Here is an 8639-nt window from a genome sequence, read left to right on the forward strand (position 1 = left end):
TCCACACACCATCAGTGGCCCCAGTGCAGTTTTGGGTGTCATAGCTGCAGGGTCGCTTGCCCGATCTCTCAGTGTCTGACATCTGAGCTCTATGGAAATGCCCAGACAAAAGTGACCAAACACGAAGAAATCTGCAAATGCTGGAAATTCAAGCAACACACACCAAACAATGCTGGAAGAATGCAGCAGGCCGGGCAGCATCTATAGGAAGACGTACAGTCAAGATAATAAGAGATTACAATTTTTTTTCAGTTAGTCCTGATGAAGGGTCTCAGTACAAAGCATCAACTGTACTTCTTCCTATAGATGCTGCCCGGAGTGCTGCGTTCCACCAGCATTTTTGGAAATGGCCAAAGATGGGCTCCAGCTATACTGCAAAGCGATAGGAGGAATCCAAGTCGTTCAAGCTAGATTTAAATTCATCTGGGTATTACTTTGTTTTATTGTGTTGTGGATTTTCTGAGAAGAAAGCACGACATCGCCCCCACTTCCTCAGGATCCTGCAGAGGATGGATCATGGATCATGCCATTGAAAATCTTGACAAGCCTCAATAGATGGATCATGAAAAGTGTGCTGACTGCCTGCATTCCAGCCTGGTATGGAAACTCCGCCTTTCAGTGGGAAATCCTGCAAAATGTACTGGATTTGGCCCAGTATATCACAGGTGAAACCCTCTCAAGCATTGAGCACATCGACATGAATCATTGCAGTGGAAAAGCAGCATCCATCATCAAAGATCCTCACCACCCAGGTCATGGTCTTTTCTTGCTGCTGCCATCACGCATACGGTACCAGAGCCTCAGGACTCGCACCACCGGGTCTAAGAACAGTTACTACCCATCAATCATCGGGAACTTGAGGAAAAGGGAATTGCTACTCTCATTTAAGGACTCTGTTGTATTGTTACTTTAAACTTGTTATTTATTGCTCTTTATTTATAACTGCAGATGTACAGTTTGTTAACTGTTCCTAATGATTGCAGTTTATCGTTACTTGCAAAGTATGCCCACTGGAAAAAAAAAGTCAGGGTTGTATGTGGTGATATGTTTGTATTCTGATAATAAATTTTACTTTGAATTTTGAACTTCCGAACTTTGTAGATTTTAGCTTCGATAGAAAATTATCAGTATGGCAAAGGCAGTGAAAGTAGTCAAAATCCCAGCTGCAGTGAGGCACAGTTAGTCAGGACGCTCGCTTGGTGCCAGGTCACAAATGTATTATGAATTTTGGGCACTTCTCTATATACCTTGCACATTCTCACTATGACCACAAGGATTCCTTCACTTTTTTTTCCTGTATCAAAAAGGCACGAAGGTCAGTTGTATTAATTGCCAGCTGTCCGTTTTCTCCAGTGTGTCAATGTTTAATGTGCGAGGCACAGTCATTGTGTGAATTAATTCAATTTTCCCTTTGCCACCCCCCAAAAAAATCAGTGTACCCAAGAAAGTGAGGGCAAGAGGAGAAAATGGAAATAGATGCATTAATTCACTACACCCTAAACCATTATGATAAGTGCAGAGAGGTAAGAGTGTGCAGGGTGGGGAGAGAAGAAGGGCAAGATGTGTGTGTGTGTGTGTGTGTGTGTGTGTGTGTGTGTGTGTGTGTGTGTGTGTGTGATGTTAACAGATGGTTGGTCTATCAGGGACCAATCACATGATAAATTGACAGCGTTCCTCTAACTCTGAAACATTTGAGAAGTTTTACTGCTATTCTGCTCTTCACAAATTCCATCCATCCCGTACAGAGGCAGGTGGCGGGTGCTTTGGGTGGCTGGAGGATGCAGAAAGAACTTAAGCAGCTTGTCGACACTGACTGCACCGGCGGCGTTCAGTTTTTAATACGCCACACGACAGTGCCAGCTGATGCTATAAGTTATAACAGGGTCAGCATCCGAGAAATACTAATTGTATAAATTGATCCGTGATCTGACCAGTAACACCAAAGATAACAGACATACCGCAGCATAAGTTATTTACCTATAGTGCTTTATGCCATGGATCTGTTGTAATGTGGAAAGGTTTACACACATTGCAAGCTTGATCGGGGTATGTGCCATTTTTATGTGGAATTGGATTCACTGTGTGAAGGAAATAGAACACATTTCACAGAAAATCTGTATGTGACACTCTCTTTCATGCTTCCCGCCAGACTGTAATGGTGTAGACAAATGTCCACTTTACAAATCAATCACATCAGGGAAATTAACCAAATATTGCATAATATCATGTTATAGTCATTTGATTTATAATCAAAAGGTAAATTTTTGTTTCAGTGCATTGGGACACCAATAAAGAAATGGTTCTGCTTAGTTTGAGTGTTGGCTCTTATTAGTCAATGCTTGAAAATACCAGGCTTTGCTTCAAACCGAGCCCCTCTTTGTCACTTTGTAGATATCTCGTGTCTCCTTGTCTGAGAGGAGCAACTTTTGGATTGTCAGATGCTCGTTTTGAAACTGTGATAAAACATTACTGCTCACAGCTTCACTCTAACAGAACAGGACTTGGGCCTGAATTTCCATAACTTCAAACACCAGGGCGACCACCCTGCCATCGCAGGTGACGTCTTGTTTCCAATGTTATTGCCCTATCAGTCCTGATACTGACTATCCGATCTCCGTGAAGTCCTCACTGAACTGTTAATGTGATGATGCAATCCTATTGTTCGCGATGATTGCCACACTTTAAAACACAATATCCGTTTACCTGTCTGACGTGAGTCAAATATCTTGCTGGTCGTGACATCGGGGTGTCGCGTCTCTGCTGTGCCCCCAATAGAACATGAACACTTTGTTCAAACATTGACGAGATAATTGTGAACTAACATTGGAAGTGATGTCACTCATGTACTGTTCCGACCGGTGATACAACAGTGAGACTGGGGAATAATGCTGCTTATCATTGTCTACACCGATTGCCAAAGACGATTCACTGGCTCTAATCTAAGTACTGCAGCTGTACATTGAGTCCCTCCCAAGCTGCAGGATGACAGAGAATTCTCTGTTTAAGTTTACAACATTCCTAAATGGAAGGGTGAATAGACAGTGATTATGATCCACATTGGAACCAATGCCATTGGCAGGAAAAGTGGCGTGAACCCGGCACCCAAGAGGACATAGGGTGCTTTCTGGTTTGTTTTTCGCTCAGGTAAGTCAACTGATGACACCACGGCCTCTGCCCTTCACTTCGTCCTGCACCGCCTGGAAAATGGTATCTCATATGACAGGATGTTATTTATCGACTTTCTCTCAGCATTATCTCACAATAATCTCTGAGGCTGATATCCTCGTTGGTTCCTAACACTCCTCCCTGTAACTGCAGTTTGGAGTTTTAAAAACAAAGTCCACAGTCATCACTTGTGACAAAAACATCCCTAACTTCATCAGGGTGAGCGCTGGCCTTCCCAGGGTTGTGTGCTCAGCCCACGGCTGATGCACGACTCTACTGCTCGATCCAGTTCAAACCAAATCACCAGGCTCCCCGATGACACAACAGTGGATTGACTCATCAGCAATGAAAATGCGATGATGCACAGAGAGGAGAGAGAGCGGATGGTAGAATAGTGCGATCACAGCTCCTTGAGCCGCAATGTTCAAACTGACTGCTACTTGCAGCACATGAGCGGCTCATCAGCCAAGACAGGGGACTACGTTTCTGAGCGTGAAGGTAACAGACAATTTCTCCTGGTCTCTCAATCCCACCTCTTTTATCAGGATATCATAACTTCTCCATTTGCTGAGTAGAGGCAAGCAGGGAGGGCTCTCTTCCCCACCCCTCTCCACCCCGCACCACCAATCTAAATAATTTTACTTGAGTACCATCAAGAGTGGCCTGACAAGTTGCATCACCATCTGGTACAGGAATTGCAAGGTGTCTGACTGAAAGACCTAACGAAGGATTGATGTGATCAGCTGGACCTCCCTTCCACTCGACTGAGATCCGTATTAGGTGTGGAGGGAATGCAGGCCCTTCGCATCGTCAATGACCCTTCCTGTCTGTCCAACAATCTCTATGACCCCTTAACATTAGACAGGATTTACCGTAGCAATGAGAAAAACCGTGAGAATGGGAAACAGTTTCTTCCCCAGGCAATGAGAATATTGTACCCCATGCCACCAGTCGCTTACCCTTTAACTTGTGTCGTAAGTTAGAAAGTTTATACCGGAAGACCATAAAATATCGGATCAGAATAGGTCATTTTGTCTATTGATTCTGTGCTGCAATTCATCATATTTGATCCATCTATCCTCTCAGCCTGCCTTCTGCCCGTATCCCTTCATGTTCCGACCACTCAAGAATATATCAATCGCTGCTTTAGATATACAGAAAGATTTGACCTCCAAAGCTGCTTGTGGCAAGAATTGCACGGAATTATTCCTCTCTGGATAGAGAAATTCCTCCTCATTTCTGTACAAAAATGGTGCCGCTGTATTCTGAAGCTATGACCTCTGTTCCGAGACTCTGCACAACAGCGAACACCTCCTCTGTGTCCGCTCTATCACGACCTTTCATCATTTGATAGGTATATATTCTCATTCTTCCAAATTCTAGTGAATACAGTCCCAGTGCCACCAGGCGCTCTTCATGTAACAAGACATTCAATAATGTTTTCGTGAGCCTACTTTGAACCTTCTCCCGTTTCAACACATCCTCTAACGATTAACGGCCCAAACCTACTCGCAATACTCCACGTGAGTCCACTTCAGTGCTTTATAGAGTCTCAGCATTACTTCATTGCACTTATATCCCAGTTGTCTTGAAATGAATGCTAGCGTTGCATTTGCCTCTCGTGGCATAGATTAAAGCGGCAAATTAACTTTTAGAGAATCCTGCACAAGGTCTTTCATCCAGTTTCACTACTTTTTTTTGTATTTTCTCTCCATTTCGAGAGCAGTCGACTCTTTCATTTCCTCTACCAAAGTGCAGGACCATACGCTTCCTGGCACTGTATTCACTCTGCCATTTAGTTTACCCATTCACCTAATCTGTGCGACCTTCTGTAGCCACTCTACTTCCTCAAAACAACCTGCTCCTCCTTCAGGTTTTATACTGCCTGCAAACTTTGCAACAAAGACATCAATTCCGTCATCAAACTCATTGACATATATCCTTAAAAGAATCGGTCTCAACACAGGCTCTATGGAGTACCTCCTGTCACCGGCGGCCAAACAGAAAATGCTCCCTTTTCGGCACTCTTCGACTCCTGTCAATCAGCCGTTGCGTTATCCATGCTGTCATCTTTCCTATAGTACCATGGGCTCATAGCTTGTTAAGCAGTCTTATTTGGCACAACTTGCCAAATGCCTTCTAAAAAATCAAGTACGGTCATCAACAGATTCTCCTTTATCTATCCTACTTGTTATTTCTTGAATGATTTCTTCAACGATTGTAAAGGCAAGATTTTCCCTTGCAGAAACCATGCGGAGTATGGCCTGTTATTTTTTCATGTTCCTCCAAGTCCCATGAGACTTCATCCTTATTATTCGACTACAACATCTGTTCAATCACTGATACCAAACTATCTGGCCCGTACTTTCTGGCTCTCTCCCTTCCTGAAGAGTGGAGTGACTTTTGCAATTTTCCAGTCTTCCAGAACCAGTCCGGAACCTAGTGCTACTTAGAAGATCATCGCCAATGCCTCCACGATCTCCCCCACAGTTTCCGAAGAACATTCTCTCTAGTTATGGTACCTTTACAAACTCCATGACCCCTGACACCTTCAACTGCCGCTATACAGTTCCTGTCTTCCTCCGTGAAGACTCAGGAAAAATATTATTTAGCTCGTCTCGTCTTCAGCTTCTTTTTCCAGCAGTCTGACAGTCACTCTCGCCCTTTTTCAGATTCTATGTATCTGAAGAGACGTTTGGAATCCTCCTTAATCGCATTGGCTGGTTTAGTTTTGTATTAAATCTTTACTTTCTTAATGATTTAGTTGCTGCCTGTTGATTTTTTAAAAGCTTCCCAATCCTCTAACCTCCCACTAATATTCGCTCCATTGCATGCCTCCTCTTTGGCTTTTATGTTCTCTTTGACTTCCCTTATTAGCCACCGTTGTGTCATCTTTCCTTCAGAATTCTTCTTCCTCTTTGGGATGTATATAGCCTCTGCCTTCCAGCTTACTTCCAGAAATTACAGCCATTGATACCCTTCTTTTCCAATTAATTCTGGCCAACTTCACTCACATGACTCTGTAGTTCCCTTGACTCCACTGAAATTCTGAAACGTCCGATTCTAGCTTCTCCGTTTTAAAGTTCGGTGCGAGTTCCTTGATACTGTGATCACTTGCCTCTAAGGGATCTTTTACCTGAAGCTGTCTAATCAATTATGGTCCATTGCTCAACACCCAATCTGGAATATCTGAATCCATAGCGGCTCTAAACAGCTACTTCATAGGGACTTTGGAAATTTCCCCTCGTGGAATCAAGCACCAAACTGATTTTTCCATTCTAACTGCATATTACAATGGCCACTGTAATCTTACCCATTTGGCAAGCATTTTCCATCTCCCGTTGAAGTTTGGAGGCCAAACCCGTACTACTGTTTTAGAGCTTGTATACAACTCCCATCAGTGTCATTTTACCCTTGAAGTTCCTCACCTTTATCAGCATCTTCCAGTCCCATGTCTCCACTTCTGAATAATTTGATTTTTTTTTTTTACCAGCAGATCAACGCCACCCACTCTACCTTGCTGCCTGGCTTTTCGATACACCGTGTATCCTTGGATACGAAGCTCCAGGCTGTTTATTTTTTCTTTCAGCCACTATTCATTTCTGCCCTGAACCCCACCCCCCACCCCGCGCCTATATTTTTCAGAAATGCCTATAACATCATTCTGATTTGCAATTGTGCTGCAGGTTCATCTGTCTCAGTCTGTATACTGCCCCATTCAAATATAACATCTTCAGTTCTGTATGCACCCTTTTCGATATTGTCCACCATTTATATTGCATCTTGTTGACTTTAATTTTGCCCCATCGACAGCCCCTCCTCACTACATTTTGTCCCAGTCTACCAACCAGCTCCCTCATCTTCAGCTCGTTTATCCAACTTTCCTACCATATTTCTTCTATTGAAATACATGCAGCTCGGGTCAGTAGTCACACCATGTTCAACCTGAGATTCCTAGATACGTCTGTAGTCTTTCCAGCATCTCCTTCCACAACTCAACATTAACTGTTCTGGCATTCTGGTTTCCATGTCCCTGTAAAATAATGCAGTGTATTGTGGCTAAGGATATCTTGGATAAGTCGCTCATCTGGGTCTTCCACTGGATACAATTCAGTTGCACCGGCGCTGCATCTAGAAAGGGGGCCCTGTCACAACCATGGATTCGACAGGCAGCAGAGACGGCAATCACGCTCATGAAGATGTACGTTATTATTATTTCCTTGTTATAATATTTAACTCTGTTCTTTCTGTCGTAGACTTGAACCCAGTACAAAAATGCCTCGCTCCCTGATTGGTTTCGGCTTAGCCTGGGAAATTGGGCTGTTCACGAAAACTGACTCCGTGTATACATTTTATATTTAGTTACTACTTTCAGCCGCAGTGTCGGCTTCATTTTCCATTTGAGAGTTTTATTTAATGGCCCTGTTTGGCTTAGTGCTTATTTTCTTTTCTCTCTAACTCTGTTCGCATAGTCCGTGGACTATCGACTAGCTTCAGTGTCTCTCCCTCTGCACTCGGGCCACATCTGAACCTTGTGACAAGTGTCGACCACACAAAGATGGACCCATCAGAGCGAGCGAGCGAGAGAGAGAGAGAGAGAGAGAGAGAGAGAGAGAGAGAGAGCAGCTGAGCATAGCCTGGGATTCATTGGTCAGGTAAGATACAAACTACAGTCAATGGAATCTGTTCTGAGTGAAGTTACTGAGGCGATGGGGCAGATAATCTCCTGCCGACACGCCCCGTCTCATCTGGAAGAACAGGTATCGACCCCAGCCGCAATAGTTGAACAGCTCACGGCTGTCAGTCGGACTCAGATGTCAACGATCAGGCTCTCACAGCCGCCATCGACGAATTTACTGTAGACAGCCAGCATCAGCTGACAGCCATTAACTTTATCTCCAATGCAATTCAGAAACCTCTGGCTGTCTCAGTCCCACTCCTAGCATCTAATAAGCCCTTCTTTTCGGCTGCTCCGACAATCTCCGCTCACACGCCCGGACCTGAACTGACTCTGGCCTTCGGACCTCCACAGACACCCGCGTCCTTTCCAGATTAATCTGGCTATTCCAGTTGACGACCGGGTAAACGACTGGCTCCTCTCTCGTCACACAGCATCAGGTCCACGGAGGTGCAGCTGCAGTTAGGGCGCATGCTCCTGTCTCAAGAGGAACGAGAGTGGCGCAGGTAGACAGGTTCCCGACTCTATTGTGGTGATCAGGACACTTCTGGGCGGCAAGTTCCAAGCGTCCCGTAAAAGAGAATACCCGTCAGCAGGGAGGGGAATCCCGACGGATTGATTCTCTCAGCAGTCAGCTTTCTGGTAGTGGAGGTGTCAGACCCGCCGACTGTGGTGCAGCTGGGAATCTCATGGACACCTCTCCAGCTCAAAGATGGGAAGTTCCGATTCAGGAATGAAGAGAAAAAAATCAACGTCAAGGCGCTGCACGTTTGATCTCTGTGCACCGGCCATATCA

Source organism: Hypanus sabinus, unplaced genomic scaffold (genome assembly GCF_030144855.1).
Source record: "Hypanus sabinus isolate sHypSab1 unplaced genomic scaffold, sHypSab1.hap1 scaffold_775, whole genome shotgun sequence".
NCBI classification, from domain to species: Eukaryota; Metazoa; Chordata; class Chondrichthyes; order Myliobatiformes; family Dasyatidae; genus Hypanus; species Hypanus sabinus.